General features: G+C 39.6%; 1 long non-coding RNA gene and 2 pseudogenes across 1 annotated transcript in view; 2 read left to right on the top strand and 1 right to left on the bottom strand.

Annotated features, from left to right (window-relative positions):
• Window positions 1–731: 731 nt before the first annotated feature.
• Window positions 732–827, top strand: LOC129461380 (uncharacterized; annotated as a pseudogene).
• A 4,764-nt stretch (window positions 828–5,591) lies between these two features.
• The window catches only part of LOC134732035 (uncharacterized), a 30,536-nt gene continuing 13,513 nt past the window's right edge, over window positions 5,592–22,614 (top strand). The window contains exon 1 of the long non-coding RNA XR_010114899.1: window positions 5,592–5,645. This is a non-coding gene — a long non-coding RNA (uncharacterized lncRNA). The remainder of the gene's footprint in view (window positions 5,646–22,614) is intronic.
• On the bottom strand, window positions 14,251–14,933 carry LOC129460295 (mitochondrial carrier homolog 2-like; annotated as a pseudogene).

Raw genomic sequence — 22,614 nt, 5'->3', positions numbered from 1 at the left:
CAGGATTTTCTTATTTTTAAAGGCTGAACAGTATTCCATTGTGCATTTTGATCACATTTCTTTATCCATTCATCTGCTGATGGACACTTAGGTTGATTCCATATCTTGATATTATGTGTAGGCTTTTGCTAAATTAATGCTGAATGCAAGGTAGAATTCTTTGGACAGTTTTTTTTTTTCCTAAGACAGACTCTCACTCTATCACCTAGGCTGGAGTGCAGTGGCGCGATCTTGGCTCACTGCAACCTCTGCCTCCCAGGTTCAAGCAATTCTCCTGCTTCAGCCTCCTGAGTAGCTGGGACTGCAGGCGTGTGCCACCACCCCTGGCTAATTTTTTTTTTTCTTTTTGGGACATAGTCCCACTCTTTTGCCCAGGCTGGAGTGCAGATCTCAGCTCATTGCAACGTCCGCCTCCTGGGTTCAAGTGATTCTCCGGCCTCAGCCTCCTGAGTAGCTGGGACTACAGGCATCTACCACCATGCCTGGCTAATTGTTTTTGTATTTTTGATAGAGATGGGGTTTCACCATGTTGACCAGGCTGGTCTTGAACTCCTGGCCTCAAGTGATCCACCTGCCTTGGCCTCCTAAAGTGCTGGGATTACAGGTGTAAGCCATCATGCCCAGCCTCTGGCCAGTATTTAAAAATAGCTGATGCCAGGTCTCCACTCCATAGAAATTAAATCAGAAACTGTAGACGTTCGGTCCTGGGCATTGACATTAAAAAAAAAAAAATTCTCCAAAGCATGATGATTGGGTTTTCATGCTAATGTGTGAAATGTGCCTCCCTCAAACCTTGTTATGACAAATAAAATTCTCCCGAGGTGATTCTAATATGAGTTGAGTTGAGACCCCCTTGGAGCAAGTGTTTGCTGTTGATGACATAAAGCAAGGGGAGCTGCTGTCTTCTGGGACCCAGCATGTGCTTTTTGACCATTTCTTCCATTTGTGTGGTTATTTCAAATTTTCAAAGTGCTGTTATGTGTCTACATAACATCTTGCAAGCCCCTGGAAGAGACCTTAGAGACTGGCTACACCAGGAGTCAGGAACCCTGGAAAGGGCTAGATAGTAAATATTTTAGGCTTTGTGGACCATATGTCATAACTACCCGGCGGCCGTAGAGTGAGAGCAGCCATAGACAATATGTAGATGAATGAGTGTGGTGTGTTCCAGCAATGTTATTTACAAAACCGGTTGTGAGCTGGATTTTTACCCCTAGCTGTTGTTACTTGCTAACCCATGGTCTACACCAGCACTCTGATCTCATCCATGAGGAAACTGCTGTCCACTGGGCGATGTGATTTGACTCAGATCTCAAGGCTAGGAAAGGGCAAACATGGGCTTGAAGTTCAGGTATTTCGACTTAAATAAACAAACAACCTCTCCTCCCCTAAATCTACAATTGGTGAATAGTGTTCTTAAAAATTAAACCATTAAAAGGAAGGTCTTCTCATCTCTGCCTTTTGTGTTTCCTTGGCTTTATGGTGCTATGATATGCTGTGTACACGTTTCCACTTTTTCCAGATTGTAAGCTCTTCCATAGTAGAGCCTGGGCTTTCTTCAGTGCCACATTCCCACCAGTCTAGGGCAAAGCAGTGCCGTACCTGTTAGTGTGCTGAATATATTGCAGCCTGAGCATGTGGAGCTCAGTTTCATGAGTTTATTTCAAGACAACAGGGCTGACTGGGTCATCGATTTCCGGAAGTATCTTTTGTTAATATCTAGCCCACTTGCTTGTGTTCTTTATAACTTCAAATAATGTTTATATAATGACAAAAAAAGTTTGGGGATTGTGGCAGTGGGATAAAGCACAGATTAGATGTCTAATTACTTTTAAAAAGTTGACCTTCAAGTTTGGCCAAAAAAAAAAAAAAAAGAACTGTAAGAAATCGAGTTTGAACAGGATTCTTTGCAATATTATTTTCTCTTCACTTTTCTTCTGTGCAGGCTTGCAGGAAAATATATAGGCAATCAATATGTTACTCTTGTCTGTCACATTCAGAAACCTGCCCCCCAACCCCCTCTTCTGTGCAGTCTCTCCAGTTTGACCTTGAGAAGTACTGTTTACAATTCAGTGAACCTGGGTCTCTCCCTTCTTGCTTCAAGCTCAGCAAATGGACAAGAAAAACCTGCAGAACTCGTTCAGCAATTTCAGACTATAAACAAGCAATCCAGAGGGAATAAGGGAATGACTGCAATTAAAGTCTTCTCTCCCAAGGTTGTCAACACTGTAGGTTGAGCAGTGGCCTGAGAAAGTTGCTCATTTCTCAGGCAGGCTTGTTTAATGCAAGGTGCAATGGGCTATTATCTAATGTACCTTGCTTTATCAGAACACACATTTCTCTCTGTGTCTCTGTCTCTGTCTCTCTCTCTCACTCACACACACACACGCACACACACACACATCTTCCATATTCACATTATAAACATACACAGTTGCTATTGTCTCAGTCTGGATATAGTGGAAGGTGGAATATTGTGATCTTACAAGGGGAAAAAAGAGCTTTTAAAGGGCAATTCAGGGCTGGGCGCGGTGGCTCATGCCTGTAATCCCAGCACTTTGGGAGGCTGAGGCCGGCGGATCACAAGGTCAGGAGATTGAGACCATCCTGGCTAACACCGTGAAACCCTGTCTCTACTAAAAATACGAAAATTAGCTGGGCGTGTTGGCAGAATTAGCCGGGCGTGGTGGCGGGCGCCTGTAGTCCCAGCTACTCAGGATGCTGAGGCAGGCGAACAGCGTGAACCCAGGAGGCGGAGCTTGCAGTGAGCAGAGACTGTGCCAGTGCACTCCAGCCTGGGCAACAGAGTGAGACTCCGTCTCAAAATAAGTAAATAAACAGAAATTCAGGCCGAGCACGGTGGCTCATGCCTGTAATCCCAGCACTTTGGGAGGCTGAGGTGGGCAGATCACAAGGTCAGGAGATCGAGACCATCCTGGCTAACATGGTGAAACCCCACCTCTACTAAAAATACAAAAAATTAGCCGGGTGTGGTGGTGCTTGCCTGTAGTCCCAGCTACTTGGGAGGCTAAGTCTCAGAAGAATCACTTGAACCCAGGAGGCAGAGGTTGCAGTAAGCACACCAGCCTGGGTGACACAGTGAGACTCTGTCTCAAAAAAAAAAAAAAAAAAAGGCAAGGCAATTCAGTCTTGGGGAGAGTAGCTCAAATGCTTGGGAAATAAACAGAAAGGACAATTTAGTCAACAAATACAGGGTGGCTATAATGTCATATGATATAATTTTCATATAGCACAGAGCTACATGATTTCATTTATAAATTTTGTACTACGATTCTTTCAGAGATACAAAAGAAATAGACAACGTGGTTTCTGCCTTCTAGTATTTGGCAATTATTTGAGGAGAAAGGACAATGAATATGTATGTTATTGAAGGAACGGATAACGTACATATTTAAGGAAATGATGAAGACACTAGATGGATGGAACAGATAACACCTTTTAAACTGATTCAGAGGACGGAACTTTCAGGGTAGAAGGCAATGGTGAGGAGAAGACAGTATTTGACTTAGGTCTTGAGGGATGGACTTGGATGGCAGAGTGAAAGGTGAAGACCATGCCAAGTTCAAGCCTGAATAGCAGAAGCGGGAATCGAGTGTACCATCTGGCTGGGGTAGTGCCTTTCCTGGGGCATGGTGGTGCCTTCATTGCAGAGTAAGGTGGAAGTGCTTGTGAGAAACTGAATAATGGCACGGTCAATTTTGTGGGCTTGGGTTCAAGACCTAGCTCTGCCGCGCTCTATCAGTAACTTGGGAAAATTAGCTTAATTTCCCTGAAACTCTGGTTCCTCTTCTATAAGATGGGGTAATAAAATTGTCCACCTCATAGGTTATTTTGAAGATTAAACAAGATAATCCATGTTAATGTGTAATGCTTGGCACATAGTAAGCATCCAATAGGTAAGAACTGTTAAATTATGGCAAATCCTGAATGTCAAAAGAAATTATAAATTTCCCAATGTATTAGCATTCACCTTTTCTTAGTATTTGCATGTCACATGAAAATTTCTTCTCAGCCTACCACTTTTTTTTCTCTCCTGTCCCTGGTCCAAGCAATGTTGTCCACATCCTGAAGAACTGCTCCATGAGCCCACAGTGGGACACTCTGAGGCCTGGCTCACCAGACTACATATCATGAGTGTACACTTGGAAGTTCTAATCTGAGTGATATGGATGACATGTTCTCTGTGCCTTTGAATATCTAGTTTCTCATCTATAACACGATCTTTGAAGCTATACAAGGAGAGAATCAATATCACCTGACCACCATCTTTCGCCCTTTGAAAGGCATAAAATTCTAAGTAAGAATACTACATATCACGCTGTGTATTTTACTGCATGCATGCTAAGCCTTTACCAAACGTTTTTAAAGGAAAAGAAGAATAAATTAGGAGCATTCAAAGGAACCCATAAGATGTCCCCCTAAAGAAAGGATTTATGGGTGAGGAAACAAAAGCCCAGGTGGCCGACATGATATACTCATGGTCACACAGAGGAGGAAGTCTCCTGAAGCAAATTCAAGGGCGCTTTGTACATCATACTAATCCTACTTGTTGATTTATAAAAGTATTAGCTACTTTATTTTCTCCTTAATTAGGACAGAGAGTAATTATCATTATTGGGTCCAGAAAGAATTATGCCAATATTCCAAGATTGTGCATGGAACATTTGTTATGCAAACTGCTGCCCTTCACACATAGAGAGGCCCCATAGGCTATGTCCTCCTCCCTGGGGCTGCCAATGTGTCTAAATTGCTGGGAGCATCTCCCCCAGGCCTATGAACATGAGCTGCTCCTTTGATGGGACTTTGATGGCCATTTGATGGCCATGAAATATCATTTAGGAGAGGGGTTAATGCCTTTTTTGTTGTTGATCTTTCACCTTCAGGGAGCATGAGCCTCTGAGAGATCTGCTTTCATGCCATATTCACAGAAAGGTTTTGCTCAGCCTGAGCCAGGCGGTTGCTGACTGCCAGGGCCAGCGTGTGCCGACTGCTGCTGTGTTTCCCAGCGCTGCCAGCGGGATCTTATTCTTCGTATCTGCACCTCCCAAGCAATGCTTCCGGGGCAGCTTTGTCTGTGCTCCTCTGCTGGGCTGAAGGGCTGGTGCTTAGGGATGCATGCATCCCGCCCTTTGCCCTCATGCCTCAGCTGTTCGAATCTGATTTCCAGGGCAATTGCAGTTTGGCGGCTCCCCAGGGCATCCTCTTGAGCGGCTGCTCTGCTGTTACTGTTTGGGAGGCCTCGGAAACTCCCTTGGGAAGTTTGTCAGATGGTCTGATGAGAATAGCAGGAGCCTGTTTTCCATAGTCAGATTGTCATTTTCATCATCATTTTTGTTGTTGAGTTTCCCTTTTTAAAAAATAAAATCATTAAACAGACATACTCTTTTCTAAACAAGTGTAGACTTTTACCATGAGGGCTGGAAGGGGCCCCACTGAGTAAACACCTCTTCTCTCACCCTCATGTGATGGCTTCTTTGTTTTGAACCTGGGTGTGCCCAAGTGGTTTTACAACCTCCCTTGGGTATCAACAGTCTTTATCCTCTCACCATCTGATCTCTCTTCCTGCTTCTGGTCCTCAGAGGGTGATCAGACAGTGCTCCCAAGAATGGGTGGAGGTTCTGAAGGTATGTGGGCACCTAAAGATCCTAAGTTGTCAAAATGACTGCTGTCCAGGAGAAACTGACCAGACCCAAGGTTCAGTCTGGGGAAACTTGACGCAATAACTATTAGCAAGTACTAGGCATTTTGCTATGTATCAGGCCTGGAGATCAGCAGTTTACATGAGCGATTTTCACACATTCCAAGAAATAGTTTCTTTCATTATTTCCATTTTACAGGTGAGAATATTGAGGCTCTGAAAGGCTAAGTGACTTGGCTGAAGCCACATACTTAGTGGCAGACTCAGAATTCAGTCTCTAAGGCTTTTGAATTCCAGAACTCATGCTTTTAGCCACGATGGTATACAGATTTAGTTCTGGGGTCTGGAGACCATTGACAGTCTTGGAAATAAACTGTGTCTCAATATAAATAAAGCACAGATATGGTTGTATTCAGTTCTTGGACACATTCCTTTCGAACTCCAAAGGACGAGGGGTTAACCTCAAGACTTTGATAGGAAACAGAAGACAGGTTGTGAGGTTTCTTGGGTAATTCTGGGTATTTGGACACCTGTTCAGTTATTCTTGGATTCTGTGGTGGGGGTGGGGGGAATATGGGGAGGCTGAGGTCATTATTGCAAAAACCATTTCCTGAGCGCTTGACTTCAGGAAATGCTGTAGCATTAAAAATACCCGTTGTGTGGGAGTGATAGAAGCATGACTCACGTTTAGCAATTGTGTCCATAGGTCACAAAGGATTTGGGGAACACAGGAGATATTCATACAAGCCTGTGTCTGTGGGTGGTTCATTATGAAATTTTTAGTAGGTTGAGAAGCATGGTCGCATTTCAAAAGGAGTGACATTTAAGATTCTCCATGGAAGCTATGAGACTTGGCTCATCATTCATACATTTGATTAACAAACGTCAATTGTCCGCCTACTAAGTGCAGGGCCTTGCACTGGGTGCTTTGGGATTTTGCAAGAGGAATAAAGCATGGCTTTTGCCCTTTAATGCAGTGTTTATGAACTGGTGACAATGAAATAGGCTGCTTTTTAAATTTCCCTTTTTTCTCCCCTTGACACTTTGGCAAAAGGAAGACTATCCCTTAAAGAGAGACATTTTGTTTTATTTTCCAGGACAAATACTATCAAAAAATCAGGTTTGGTAACTCTCAGGCCTTGTACTTAGGAAAATATGATTATCAGGATAAAAGATTCAGGGGCATGTCCTGGCTTAGGCACCTTTTGTTCACTGTAGGGTAGAGTACAGTGAACAGTGAATACAGGGTAGAGGGAATAGGAATTTTTTTTTTGGAGATGGAGTCTTGCTCTGTCGCCCAGGATGGAGTGCGGTGGTGTGATCTCGGCTCACTGCAACCTCTCTTTCTCAGGTTCAGGCAATTCTCTGCCTCAGCCTCCTGAGTAGCTGGGATTACAGGCGCCCACCACCATGCCTGGCTAATTTTTGTACTTTTAGTAGAGACGGGGTTTCACCATCTTGGCCAGGCTGGTCTTGAACTCCTGATCTCATGATCCACCCACCTCGGTCTCCCAAAGTGCTGAGATTACAGGTGTGAGCCACTGTGCCTGGTCAGGAATTGTTAATTAAATACTCATGGTCTTTTAACCTTGGCCAGAGGATTCTTTTTTTGGCTTTGTTTAATATTTTGTATAAAACTTGATGCATACTAAACATGACACTAAAATACATGTACATTATAAAGTCTGATAATATAATGATCACCTGTGAAACCACCACCCAACCTAAGTACCATAATGGTATCAATGACTTGCATTTCTTTTCATATTCTTCCTCTGTCCTCCCACCCCATCTCTGGCCTCCCCTCCTTAAAGATAGCCACTACCTTAGAATTTGCACTTATTGTTGGATAGAGTTTAGACATTTCTTTTTTTTTTTTTTTTTTTTTTTTGAGTCTCGCTGTGTCACCCAGGCTAGGGTGCAATGGTGTGATCTCGGCTCACTGCAACCTCCGCCTCCCAGGTTCAAGTGATTCTCCTGCCTCAGCCTCCTGAGCAGCTGGGATTACAGGCGCCCACCAGTATGCCTGGCTATGTTTTTTTTTTTTTTTTTTTTTTTGTATTTTTAGTAGAGACAGGATTTCACTGTGTTGGCCAGGCTGGCTAGACATGTACGGATTTCAAATCTGCACATGATGCTGTGCATGAAGGGAAGCTGGTATATACACAGAGAGGTAGCTTAGTTTTCAGGGTTTATTTTGTTGTGGCTAATAGACCTAGACATCTGTGGTTGTGTTTGTTTCCATACGTGGGCATGGCCTACGCATAAATGGAATTCCTCCTGAAGAGGCTGCAGAGCACAGGGTTATGTGTGTGGGCTTTAAATCTCAACTCTTTTACTAGATAAAAGTAAAATGTATTGTGTCTGCCTTGAGTGCCAGGCCCTTTGCAAATAATATCTCAGTTATTCCTATGACACTGTGAGGTGTATTCATATCCTCATCTTCCTGGTGAAGAAACTGGGATTCAGGGAGGTTGTGGAATTTGTTCTGGATTTCTAGCTTGTAAGAGACACCATCAGCATTAAGCAACCTTCAAGTCTTAATCCAAAGCCTCCTTTTCTTCTTCCTGTTAGAAAGTTTCCCTTTCAAATCAGTAAGAAAACCAAGGCAACCATTCTCATATGGGTTTGATCAGTGCCTATATATATGACCACAACTTTGGAAGTTGTGGTCAATGCAAGAAAATATTTAAAAAACTCGGAAGAATTAATACTGGAAAACAAAATTAAAAATATCATTTTTAGATGTTATGATTGTATACTTTTAAAAACTAAAAGAAATAATCTAAAAAATAAAATAACTATAGACATCAATAAAATAGACAGATGAATGCAATATATATAAAAATATATACCAGGAGTCCTTTTATTTATACCAGAATAATATAATATTATCTAAATTATTTAACAATAAGAATTCTTATGAAACAGTTGCATGTCTTATCTAATAGAAACAAAAGTATAAAACTTCACTGAATAATATTAGAGAAGATGAATGGAAAGGTGTACTATTGTCCTTGAAAATAATGATCAATCAGAAAGCCTTCTATCTCATTCAACAAATTTATAGGTTGACTATAGTCCACCTCAAAAATCTCCATAGGATATTTGAACTTAACATACTTGTAATTTTTATTTGCAATAATAGATATCATTTATTTAGCACTTACCACCCCCATGCTCACCTAAGAGCATTAACTAGTATTTTGTAAAGAGAACAGTAAATGGAGGTATATCTTCCCCCAATAAGCATATAGTTAAGTGGAACAGCACAGTTCAGAAGTAAACGTATTGTATATAAGAATATAACAGATAACAAGAGGCATCTTCACAAAACAATAAAGAATTATTTAATACACATTGTTTAGTATTCTCATCTAGATCTCTGAAAAAATCAACTTAATACAGCAATTTAATACCTTATGATTAAAATAAATTTTATATGGCTAAAGTATTAGATAATAGAAAATATTGCAGGAAATATGAGTTATTGATTGTTAGATCTTTGGAGAAAACACTGTCTTTTCTTTACAAAAATTGTACTTTGAAGTGCCAGAAGAAATCACAAAGAAAAAGACTGACAAATGTAGCTACATAAAGGATTGCAAACATATGAGCAACAACAAAAAGAACAAAATAACTTAGGTCAGCAGATGGGAAAGAATGACATCAAACATGACAAACAGAGGCTATCATCTATGGTGAAAGCTCCCACTGGAGAGCTGAAAGTAGTGGACCAGTTCTTCCCAAAGGGCAGGCTGTCGGAAAGACAGAAGAAGACCAGCTTCTAGGAGGTAACAGGGCTGGCGTCTTGGGGACCTGCTTGGGCACAGGGAAAGGCGGGGCTGACTTCACTCCCACCAAGGTTGGGTGGGTCTCTGGGGACTGGAGAATCACGTTGATCCTAGGATATGGCAGGATGTGGTTACCCAGGACTTCCGTCTCTCTCTAGGAAGGTCCTCTACTCCAGGAGGTAGAAAGGAAGGAAACACTGAGGGAGGAAACACCTCTGGATATAGAAAGAATTGGAAGAGTTGTCCTAGAAAATCAACCTTAGTGGCAAGGAGGGAAACTGCTTCTGCAGGTAATAGAGAAGATGGAGACCGTGTCTCCCAAAGAGCCATTGGAAAAGAGAAGTTCTCCTCATAGGGAAAACAGGATCCCACAGCAGGTGGATTTTTCTTGGCTGTGAGTACATTTTTTGTATGGTGCTTACAGAACATGGTGCCTAGGACCATCATCCTAGGACTCAGGAAGCCACATGGGAACTTGAGGGAAATATGCAGAGGAGTGTCTGGTCGTAGTAGATAGTAGATACTCAATAAATATTTTTTAAATGCAAAAGATAAAACCTAGCTGTCCAATCTGTGACAAAATCTTGATAACTTTAGCTTTGCTGATGGCATGCTAAATTGCTTCAATGCTTTGGAAAAATAACATGACTGTGTCTAGTGTATCACTATACACAAGCAAATGTTCAAATCTTTTGAGCTTGTCAGTGTATGCTCTTGGGAATTTAAGAAAATAATTGAGCATCAAAACAAAGCCATACATATGAAGTTCTATAATAGTAGATGCTATGGCCTGAATGTTTAGGCCCTGCCCTCTGAAATTCATCTGTTGAGATCCTAACCCCCAAGGTGATGATATTAGGAAGTGAGGTCTTTGGGAGGTGATTAGGTGATGAGGGAGGAATCCTCATGAATGGGATTAGTGCTCTCAGAAGAGAAGTCTCAGAGGGTTCCTTGCCTCTTCCACCATGTGAGGACACAGAGAGAAGACAGCTGTCTATGAACCGAGAAGGATGCCCTCACCAGACACTGAATCTGCCAGTACCTTGATGTTGGCTCTCCCAGTCTCCAGAACTATGAGAGATAAATTTCTGCTGTTTATAAACCACTCAGTGTACGGTATTCTGTTATAGCAGTCCAAATTAACTCAATTTAAAAAAAAGCAGATAAGAGGTTAATAAATATCTATACATATATCAATAAAATAGTATTTATTCATTAAAAATGACAGGTAAGACCATAGAAATGGAGAGAAATGTGTAGTTTTAATGTCAAGTGAATAAAGCAGAATGTAGAGGGGCTTCCCTCTGCCTCCAACATGCTTTGCTGAGGCCCATTCCCCCGCTGAATGCCCCTGAAATCCCACCACGCTGGCAGCCTCTTTAGTGCCACACTACGCAGGTCCCTGAATTGCTTTCTTGCCTCCTGAACATCTCAGAGATGTTTTTGTGTGGAGTCTATCAATTCAATTAATACAACTGTGCCTGGTCCTAGAACTCAGGCATAGGGATTGGGTGGGAAAACATTAAATAGTAAGGATGTTTATCTTTTGTCTTTATGCTGTGCTTGAAATCATGCCACCCCTTTCAATACTGTTTGACCAAAAACATATGTCCAACTCTAGTTTAAGATGAGATTTTCTTAGGAGGCTCCTTAGTCTTCCCTCATGCAAATCAACCCCCAGTGGGCCTGAACCCTTAGCCTCTACACGTGCCCAGACATGTCTGAATCCTATGGTGGCAGAAACTACTCAGGCGCAAATTGAGACCTCTGACATGAAAGTAATTCTTTCGTTAAGTGGTGAGATGTGATATGTGCTTTCATTTTAACAATGTTTCTACATATTATACTTGTATAGAAAAATGAGAATGGATCATCGCCAATATCTGCTGCTTTCTTGACAGTTTGTGAGTTATCATTTCATGCTTTAGTCTTGTATTTTTTAATTCAATTTTTAAAAGTTATTAACATGAAGCATGCTTTGAAACCAACCTAAAATTTATAGAGAAAAAGTTGACAATCTTCTCTTATCCCATCCAATCCATTTTTACTCCTTTCAAAAACAAATTTCCTGAAAGAAGATGGCAATATACAGTCCCATCAGCCATGGTTTGATCTATGGTCCTATGTCTATTTTTCTTCATGCTCATACAAAGAAACATAAATGCATGCTCCATATATGTATGTTGATGAAATCACCCAACATACAAAAATTTGAAACTTGTTTTCTTTCACTTAATATTTCATCTGGATGTCTCTCCAGGTCACCTAATATAGAGCCTACCAATTATACTTATAGTAGCATAATGAAACTGCCTTTGCAAAAACTGTAACTGAGAAAATTATGATGGTAAAAGAAATTTGACTTAACCGTCCCCATCTTGCTTCTAACCTCCAAGCTATCCTTGTTCATTCTTGGGCATAGGCTGAACTAACTTTGGGAGGAACTTAGTTTATAGTTCAACTTTGAGACAAAGATAATAACAACCCTTTGCCAAAACAAACCTCCTTCCTCCCTGGGGACTAGACTGCCTTTGCAGGACTAATGAATTAGCCACAAGATGAGAAATTATGGTTTAGGAGTTATGCAGCTGGAGGCTGCAAGATTCTAAACTCCTCCAAATGGCTCCTCGGGAAAACATCACTATTGTAAAACCTAAAATCTGTGCTTGAGATATTTTGCAGACCCTGCACTCGATGGGTCAGCTGGCACCACCCAGATCGTTAAGTGTGGCTCCCACCCAGAAACTGACTCAGAGCAAGAGGACAGCTTTGACTCCCTATGATTTCATCTCTGACCCAACTAATCAGTACTCCCACCCCCTGGCACCCTACTCGCCAAACTATCCTTAAAAACTTTGATCCCCGAATTTTCAGGGAGACTGATTTGAGTAACAGTAAAACTCTGGTCTCCTGTTCAGTGGCTCTGCGTTGATTAAATGCTTTCTCTATTGCAATTTTTCTGCCTTGATAAATTGGCTCTGTCTAGGCAGTGGGCAAGGTGAATCCATTGGGTGGTCATAATAATATTCTGTTGTATAACTGTCTTGCAGCTAATTCAATTATTTCCCATTTTTGGACAATCAGCCTATTTTTGTGATTTCTTTAAGAATGCTACAATAAAGATTCTTATATATGTGCATTTATAAGTGTATACATACACACTTATATTTACACATACACACATAAATGTTGGTGCTTTTGTTTCTCTCAAGTATGATATTGGCAATGTTTCCCCATATGTGTTTTACCCTTTAGTATATGTTGCTATTGATTACCCAAAAGAGAATAGCAATTTTCAACCCCATCAGCCATGTGTTCCTCACCTTGTCACTGAAATTGAACATATCCTTTAATTTTTGCCAATTTGATAGGCAAAAAATGGAATCTCATCAATATTTTAACTGGCATTTCTCTAGCTACTTGTTAGGTTGTGTATATTTTCATATATTTATTATCCTTTGAATTTCCCTTTGTGATAACATTGTTTATATATTTGCCCATTTTCCACTGGGATGTTAACACTTTGCTTATTGATTTGTGGGAACTCTTTATCATATGCACTGCAGCCTGTGTTTTACCTTTTAACTTTGTTTAATGGTGTCATTTATTTGCTTTGAAAATTTTTTCAAAATGCACATAGTTAAATATAACTCTTTTTATGTATGACTTCTGGGCATCCTGTTTTACTTTTAGGAAGACCTTTCTTCTCTATGTAAATTATTTTATACATTTTCAATTTTTTTTGTCTTAAGTCTTTAAACTGTGGAATAATAACATAATGCATGTAATATAATATGTTATATACATTTTATATGTGATATGAGGTCATATTGCAGGTTTGTTCTTCCAGATGAGCATTTGGAGCAATCCATTTCCTAAAGATTCAGCTTTTCTTGGTGGTACAAGGTTGTCGTACCAGTTACTTGGGAGGCTGAGGTAGGAGGATTGCTTGAGTCTGGGAGGTCAAGGCTGCAGTAAGCTATGATTGTGCCACTGCACTCCAGCCCGGGCAACAGAGTGAGATCCTGTCTCAAAAGAAAAAAACAAAACAACAACAACAAAAAAAAAAAAAACAAGAAAAAAAAAAGATCCAACTTTCCCAAATCCTTAACTTTCCTGCTACATTGACTGCCCATCACACTCACCTGGCAAAAACCAATGTCTTGATCAATCTGACTATTAGTCTCCTGCATATCTGTTCCTGGGTTGCTGAAAACTGCTGGGGGGAAAAATGGCATAAGAGCATTTTTATCACTCACCATTCGTGATCTCCAACTTCAACCATGTTGTCTATGTCTCCTGAAAAGAATTATCTGGGCTCCAATCAGGGACACTTAAAAACTTTCACTGTCATAGGGCCTTTGCCTTTCTACTTTCTTCTCACTCTCCAGATTGTTCTCTATTTCACAGAAACAATAAAGGCAAACAGAGGGAAAATCTTTGAAAGTCCTGAGTCCCTCCCAACATTATAAAGCTATCCCTAAGGAAAACCTTTTCAGGAGATTCTCTGCACCCCATTCTCTCCTGTTTCCCTAGAGACTTTGCTCCATCTGTTAGCCACTTTCAAATATCGGTTCTTTGTTGGATCTTCTTGTCATCATTTAAGCATGTTCTAGCCTCTTTCATCTTTAAAAAAAAAAAAAAAACAAACCCAGATCCTCCATTAATCATACATTCTCTTCTAGTTACTCTCTCTCTCTCTCTCTCTCTCTCTCTATTTTTCCAGCTAAGCTGCTGACTTCACTTCGCACTACCTGCTTACTCATAACCCTTTGCGGTCTGTGTTTTTCCCCAAGATTAAATGATTATTATAAAAGTGCATCACACTGTATGGAAATCAACATTTTCTGCCATAATTTTGTGCATCTAGGACTATAGAAATGTCACTGTCTCTGCCCCACATCTTCAAATCACATGAATAAGTCTTCCTTAAGAGGACCTTCTGGAAAAACAAGCTATTTCCTGGGCTTATATTTCCCTGCTTTTGTAGCATGCATCAACAACCTATCCATGCAGTATATATTGGGGAGTAAGGAGGGCATCCACCAGCAAAACCATAGTTGTTGACAGCCATAAGATTAGAGACAAGCACAAAGGGACAGGTCAACATGCCAGCAAAAATCTTGTGACAGCTTGAGAATAACTCTACTTCATTCATGGTAGAAACCCTGCTGTCCAGTGCATAGGTATTGATGAGGTAGGCCAGTGAGCTACACAGCCGCAAAGAAATGATGTCACCTAGGAGGTGAGGAACCAGTCCTGGGAAAAACCCCAGGATGCCCTCTTTCTGATAGACGGTTATGAAGTTGCAAAGTCCACAGTACTTAGGTCCTCTGCCAGTGAATTGTATCACAGGTCTCAGAGTGATCACATGGAAGGGATATGTGATGAGGATAGCAGCAGAACGAGCCATCATCTCTCAAGCTGTCTCCTTGATAACTCAGTCAAAGGAAGATGAGACTTCTTTATGTACATTTCCAGGTCCTCATCACACTCCTGGGAATGCTGTAAAACTTTTCCACGGGCCACAGTTTGAAGGCCTCCTGAACACAGTCTTGGAGTTAAGCCTCTGAACAACCCATACTTCTCATCAGTACTGGCAATGTGTTGAGTGTAACAAAAGAGACCAGGAAGCAGAAATACTTGCCATCCAAAAATATTGCATCCTATTTTTGGAGGAAGAGGCTTATATCCTGCATGAGCAGCTGGGACAGGATGGTGAGACCAGAACCAAGGAGGACTTGACTGGTTGTGTCTGCCATGATGGCACCTGCTGCAGTCTGGCTTTATTTTTAATCTTTCTACTGAAATTACTCTGGCCGGTGGTTCTCAACTTGGGGTGATTTGCATCCCAAGGGACATTTGGCAATGTCTGGAGATATTTTAGGTTGGCACAAATGGGGGATGGACAGGGGAAATGGGGTTGGTCCTGTCATCTAATGTGTAGAGGCTAAGGATTTTGCTAATCATTCCATCATGCACAGGACAGCCCCCCATCATAAAGTTATTCAGCCTTATGTGTCAATGGTGCCAAGGTTGAGAAACTTGCTCTAGACAAAAAGTCACCATGGAATTCCTCGTGGCTAAAGCCAAAGGACTGTTCCAGCTCTTATCTTCTTGACCTCTGTGAAGTGTGGGGCACCATTGTGACTCTGCCTTCTTAAAACCATATTCTCCTCTGGCTTCTCTATCACCGATTTTTTCTGGGTACCCTCTTACTTCTCTGACTGTTCCTGTTCATCATCCTTATTTGTCTAAATTTTGAATATAACTGTTTTTTTAGAGATCCAGCCTCAATTTTCTTCTTACCTTCCAAACTGTTCTTAGATGATTTTGTTTACTCCTATGACATTAACTTCTGAATATACATTGATGTCTTCTAAGTCCATATCAAAACTCACACAATCTCCTGCCTATTGAACATCTCACATATGCCAAACTGAACTCATGAGTGGACTGCCCTTCCTCCCTAAACTATGTGTTTCTATTTCCCTAGCCAGGGATGGCACGACCACCAACCCAGCAGCCCACATCCAGAAACCTGGTGGGGACTCTTCAGTCTTCCTTTCAATTTAATCAGATGTTCAACAAATCTTCATATCCTGTTATTTCTTTCTTGTTCATTTCTCTTAAATCTACCTGCTTATCTCTGTTCTCAATCCAACCACCTGTATTACTACGGCAGCCTCCCAACTACTTTTCTTAACAAATCTTTTTCCCATTCAATCTATCTTATAAGTTGTATTTATAATGATCTTTCCAAAATGCAAATCAAGTTAGATCTATATCTAAAATCCTTCAGTCTTTTTCCTTGTCTAAGAAAAGGCAAAATTTCTAGATGTGGCCTAAAAAGCCATTCATGATGACAACCTGTGGAGAGTTAGTCCACATCTTATTTATTTTGCTATAGTACAGTGCTCAGTACATATTAGTGGGATACATAAATAAATGAAAGAACAAATTTCTGGAGAAAAAGCTATCACATACATGTATTTCCTTAGTGTCAAAAGCTAAAATTAATTTTATATGTCTCCTTTATAATTATGTGAGTACTTTTCTATTGAATCATAAATAAGAAACTAATGTTATACTGGATGTCATGAGAAGTAGGCTCAAAATTGAGAAATGAAAATAAAATATATTTTAAACAAATGCTTACAAGTGAAATTATTATGCCAGTTTTACATCTTGAAGGTTGTGATGCATGTTTCCAAATTGTTTTAAAAGATATGGTTCTTGTTTAAAACACCAACCACTGCAGGTTAAAATCTTTGAAGGTGAAGTATCATGATGTCTGCAACTAACTTTCAGGTGGTACAGCAAAAATGTTATATAGATTATACATATAAACACACATATTTGTATATACATAAACCCACAGATACACACACATGCACACATGGAGTAAGAGAGAGAAAGAGAAAGAAAAGAGACAGAAAGAAAGAGAAAGCAAATATGACAAATATTTACAGTATAGACATATTAGGATTTGTCAGAGAAATAGAACCAATAGAATACGTATATATATGTGTGTGCGTTTATATGTGTGTGTATTTATATTTATTTATATTTATATTTATTATGAGGAATTGGCTCATGCAATTATGGGGGCTAAGAGGTCTCATAATCTGCCATCTACAACCTGGAGACCCAGGAAAGCCCACGGTGTAATTCCAATCCAAGCCTGAAGGCTTGAGAACCAGAAGAGCTGATGGTGTCAATATAAGCCCAAGGGCAGAAGATCAGTGTGCAAATCAAGCAGGCAGGTAGGAAGCAAAAAGAATGAAATCCTCCTTCACTCTTGGTTCTATTCAGAAGAAAGGCAAAGGTCCTCAACTGACTGGATGAGGCCCACCGCCACTAGGACGGGGGCAGGTCTTCTTTACTGAGGTCACTGATTCAAATATCAATCTCATCTGGAAGCCTGCTCACGGACAAACTCAGAAATACTGTTTAATCTGGGCTCCACTTGGCCCAGGGAAGTTGACACAGAATAGGTGAGGGATATGTGGGTGTTCATTTTCCTGTATTTTTAGATTTTCTACTGGTTTAAAAATTATCAAAAGAAAATCTTAGTAAAAAGAACATCAACAGCAGTGTTTGAAGTTGTACAATTTTAAACAATCTCAACAACACTAACATTGTAATAATTTTAAAAAAACTTTTGCTGATTTAATAGAAAAAGTTGTACATAATTTTTTGATTTCTTATGAAATTGAATCTTTTCACATTTGTTGGGAATTTTCTTTCTTCTTTTGTGAAGTCTTTGCCTATGTTTCAACTGGAGGGTTTATTTCTTAAGAGCCATATATATATATATATAAAGTATACTCATACTTCGATTGATCAACAGGTAACCCTGAAGCATGTATCTTTATGTAAGAATTTCAAATATGATAAAGAAAGCATGCAAACCAATGGAAAAGGGATGAATTGGAAAATCTGGCAAATTCTCTTTCACACACAAATATGTGAGTTTTTTTTTTTTTTTACCATATCGCACACTAAGATAAATACCAAAGTTAATGCTATATGATTAAAATGTTGATTGCAAATAAGTGTGAAATCCTGAAAAAGTTAAAACAAATTAGATAATTATTCATTGATCTTGGGCTTGAAATCAGGACTTTGTAAAAAAACAATGGAAGAAAAAGCAAAGAAAAAATTGGCAATATATTTGATTGCATACAAACTTAAAAAAATACATAACCATCAAAGAGTTAAAATCCTTATTATAAAGGGAACTCTTGAAATCAATAAAAATAATAATGTCACAATACAGAAATATTAAAATAAAACCCCCAAACCACAAGGAAGACAATTCAGTAATGAAAGAAGAAATCTAAATGTCTTAAAAGCATGTGAGCAGATACCTTTAAAAAGAGAATATAGGGTATTAGTTCAGCTGGCTCATGGCAGTTTGTGTGAGTGAGATTCAATCTTAGCTGTTGACAGTCCAGAAAACTGGCAATAATGCTTTCGGAAATGTTAACATAATACAGATCAGTAGCCCTCATCCAAAATGCGTGGGACCAGAATTGTTTCAGACACTGGATATTTTTTCAGGTTTTGGGAATATTTGCATATGCATAATGAGATATCTTGGGGATGGGACCCAAGTCTAAACATGAAATTTATTACACACCTTATACACATAACCTGAAGGTAACTTCATACAATATTTTTTGATAATATTATGCACGAAACAAAGTTTTGACATGAGGTTAGATGTGGAATTTTCTACTTGTGGCATCATGTTGACCCTCAAAAAGCTTCAGATTTTGGAGCATTTCAGATTTCGAATTTTCAGATTAGGGATGCTCAACCTGCACTCACCTTTCTGTTAGAAAGCGCAGCTGGCAAGAGCTGCAGAACATCCAGACATACTTGGTACTGGTCAGGCCCTTAGTAGAGTAATGTGATCAATATGGGAATCCACCCTTTAAAATGCACATGTAGAAATTAAAGAGGGTTTCCTAAGGAGCACTACAAAAATAATTACGAAGAAAATCAAACCAGTGGGGGAAAATTAAAGAGATTATATTTATTTAGTCTAGACAGGAAAAAGCTAAATCATGAATAAATAAAGTTACCTTTAAGTATATAAGTATGTGAAAAAAGATTATCCTAAGGAAAGCTAAATTATTCTGTCTCTATGATAGACAATAAACTAAGAGGAATATGGTTAAATTGCACTAAGGGACTCTAATTAACATTAGGTCTTGCAAAACTCCAGGGAAGACTAACAAAGAAACAAAGGAATCCCTGTCTTTGTGTATCTTTGTGAGCAATTTAGACAACTGCCTATCTTGTGGCTTCATTATAGAATAGCAGGTGTCTGGGCCCTTGATTACAATTATAGGTTTACAGAATCTTAGAGCTGAAAAATAGCCTCAGTAGATTAAAGTTTCTCTTTTATATGTTTGTAGATTTCCGTTGCCACCCACCCACCAATAGCATATACAAAGGAAAGTATAAGATGTGAAGCTTTGCAGGTTAGAGTTCTATCATAGTTAAGTGACTGGAGCTTTTAAAAGTGTCTGCTCAAATAATGTGAACAGATCTTAGTTGTATGGCATGAAAAAACAAACTAGGGCAGTAAACTAGGGCAGAACAGTGTAGTATTGTTGTTCTTCAGTTGCTTTTTTCAGGTTACAGATGAAAACTAATCTTTTATCCCAAGAAAAATGTGTATGAGTACGTGCAACCATTCATGATACCTAGATGCCCAAATTTAGTGATCAAGGTGGAGTCAGCGTGGTAGAGTTCTTAAGAGCTCTGCAATTGGATTTCTTATATATAGATCTACACTGAAATCCTCCCTTTTCTACTTACTAGCCTGTGGTCTTAAGAATGTTAGTTAAATTCTCCAAGTCTGTTTACTCATTTCTAAAATGGGGATAGCTTATCTTATGCATGAGATTTTTCTTGGTGAAAATCAAGTGACAAGATAAAAATTTAAAGAAATTAAGAAGTAAATGACCTGACACATAGCAGAGGCTACACAAAAGTGTTTTTTCCAATTGCAAGTTGTGATCCCGTGCAGGAGTTTGGTAGTAAAAATTGATTCAATAGGTCATAATTGATGTTAAAAACTGAAATAGAATAGAAAATATTCATTGCACTTAGTAATCATAAATATTGCTTGGAATAATGTATTCTGTATGATATGTTTGTTTGTATGAGAGAGTTGTGGAACACTTGTGTACTTGGAAGCAATATAAAATATTTCTGGCTGGGCATAATGGGTCGTGTGTATAATGCCAACACTTTGGGAGGCCAAGGCGGGATAATTGCTTGAGGCCAGGAGTTCAAGACCAGCCTGGGCAGTGTAATGAGACCCCTGTCCCTACAGAACAATTAAAAATCAGCTGAGCAAGCATGATGGCTTGTGCCTGTAGTGCCAGCTACTCAGGAGAGGTTGTGGTGGGAGGATTGCTTGAGCCCTGGAGTCCAAGGCTACAGTGATCTATGATCACATCACCTAAGTCCAGCCTGGGTGACAGAGCAAGACTTCCTCTCCAATCAATCAATCAAACAATAACTAACTAAATAAAATATTTCTTGAGGATCATGGTAAAAAAAGCTTATAGTTATTACAGTTTATTATTTTTGTGTTTTTTGTCCTAACCCTTTGTTTTATTTCCCTAGTGGTTGCTGTAGGATCATAATATACATTCCACCCCTCCACTGTCTAGTCTGAAATAACATAACAGTACCTCACAAAAAAGGCAACAATCCTACAACAATATGTCTCCAACCATCTTCTCTGGCCTTGGGTGCCATGATCTGCATACGTTTTACTTCTGCATACATTTCACTTCTGCATACATTTTCCTGTTTCTACCAAATTTTGTCATCACTTTTGCTTTTAACAGTTCACTTGCACCAAATAAGTTGAGAAAAAAGAAAAAGAAAACATTCACATTTACGATCTCTGGTGTTCATCAGTATTTCTTCTAGATCTGATCCTTTATCTTCCACCATCTTTACACAATCTAAAGTCCCCCTTCAACATCCTCTGTAGTATGGGTCTTCTGGCAATAAACTATCTCAGCCTTGATAATCAGAGAACATCTCTGTCTCATCCCCAAAAACAAAGGGCAGCTTTTCTGGTTATAAAACTCCAGATTGACAATTTCCCTTCTTCAGCCCATCAAAGCTGTTGCTCCATTGCAGTCTGGCTTACTTTGCTTTTGATGAAAAGTCAGTGAACCTCCCCATCGTTGTTCCCTCTATGTAACATTGCCTCTTCTCTTGTTGAACCTAAGATTTTATCTTTATACTGGGTTTTCAGCAGTTTGACCATAATATACTTCATTGTTGTTTGGCTTGTGTTCATTCTGCTTGATTTTTATTGAGGTTTTTCCATCCTGGGGTGGCTATTTCTAATCAAATTTGAAAGTTGCTCAGCCATTACCTCTTCAAACATTTCTCTTTCTCCTTTCCTTCTAACACTTCAAATGCACTAGACTAGTTAATTTGATCCCTCGGGACATTGGTCCTCCCTCCCTCCTTCCTTTCTTCTTTCCTTCCTTCCTTCCAGACAGGGTCTTGCTCTGTTGCCCAGGCTGGAGTGCAGTGGCATGTTTATAGCCCACTTCAGCCCTAAACTCCAGGATTCAAGCGATCCTCCTGCCTCAGTCTCTTGAGTAGCTATGACTACAGGTGTGCACCACCAAGCCTGGCTAATTTTCAAACTTTTTTTTTTTTTTTTTGGTAGAAATGTGGTCTTGCTATGTTGCCCAGGCAGGTCTTGAACTCCTGGCCTCAAGTGATCCTCCCACCTTGGCCTACAAATGTGTTGGGATTATGGGAATGAGCCACTGCACCTGGCCCCTTTTTTCCTTTCAATCATCTTCATCTCTGAGATTCAGGCTATAAAGTCTCTACTAATCTATTTTCAAGTTCATTTTACTGCCTTCTGAAGTGTACAATCTTCTTCTATTAGTGTGGATCCACTGAGAATCAGATGCAAAGATGGGGTTAGACTTCCAAAAGATATATTTGGGAAATGTCAGTGAAGGATAAAGATGAGGAAACAGAAGAAAGTAGAGAGAACCTTCAGGCCATGATTAAAGTTTCATACCTATGGGAGAGAAGGGAAAGGAAGGAGGATTGTGTTGATAAAGTCTAGGAATGCTGCAAAGATCTAAAAACAGTTTTGCCAGACTGATGGGAATTTCTTAATCAAAGTCACCCACTGGAGACATCCAACAGCTCACAGGAATGGGCTTGCGTTAATCGCTCTATCATTCTTAGCTACTGTCTGGATCAGCCTATAGAGGCTTGTCTTGGCGTGAATGCTACAGTAGATATATAGAAATAATAGCTGAGCTGTCAGTCAATTTTTCTTCCCAGAGTAGGAGATCTGAACAGTACATATTTATGGCTAACCTACTGTTCTTAAGTTTCTTTAATAAATAATTTATTAGATATTGTATTCCTGTAGTCCTATAATTTTCCATTTGGCTCTTTTTTAGTGTTTCTATTTTTTCCCCCTAAGAAAACTCTACGTCTTCATTCATTGCATCTACTTTTCCTATACATTTTAAAAAGATATTTATAAAAATTGTTTTAACATCTTCCTCTTCTAATTCCAACAGTTGGATTATCTATTGGTTTGATTCTATTGACTATATTTTCTCTTAAATATAAGAT

This window comes from Symphalangus syndactylus, chromosome 13, assembly GCF_028878055.3.
Source record: "Symphalangus syndactylus isolate Jambi chromosome 13, NHGRI_mSymSyn1-v2.1_pri, whole genome shotgun sequence".
Lineage (NCBI taxonomy): Eukaryota > Metazoa > Chordata > Mammalia > Primates > Hylobatidae > Symphalangus > Symphalangus syndactylus.
The sequence above is the reverse complement of the archived record's forward strand: the minus strand, read 5'-3'. Positions and strand labels throughout refer to the sequence as shown.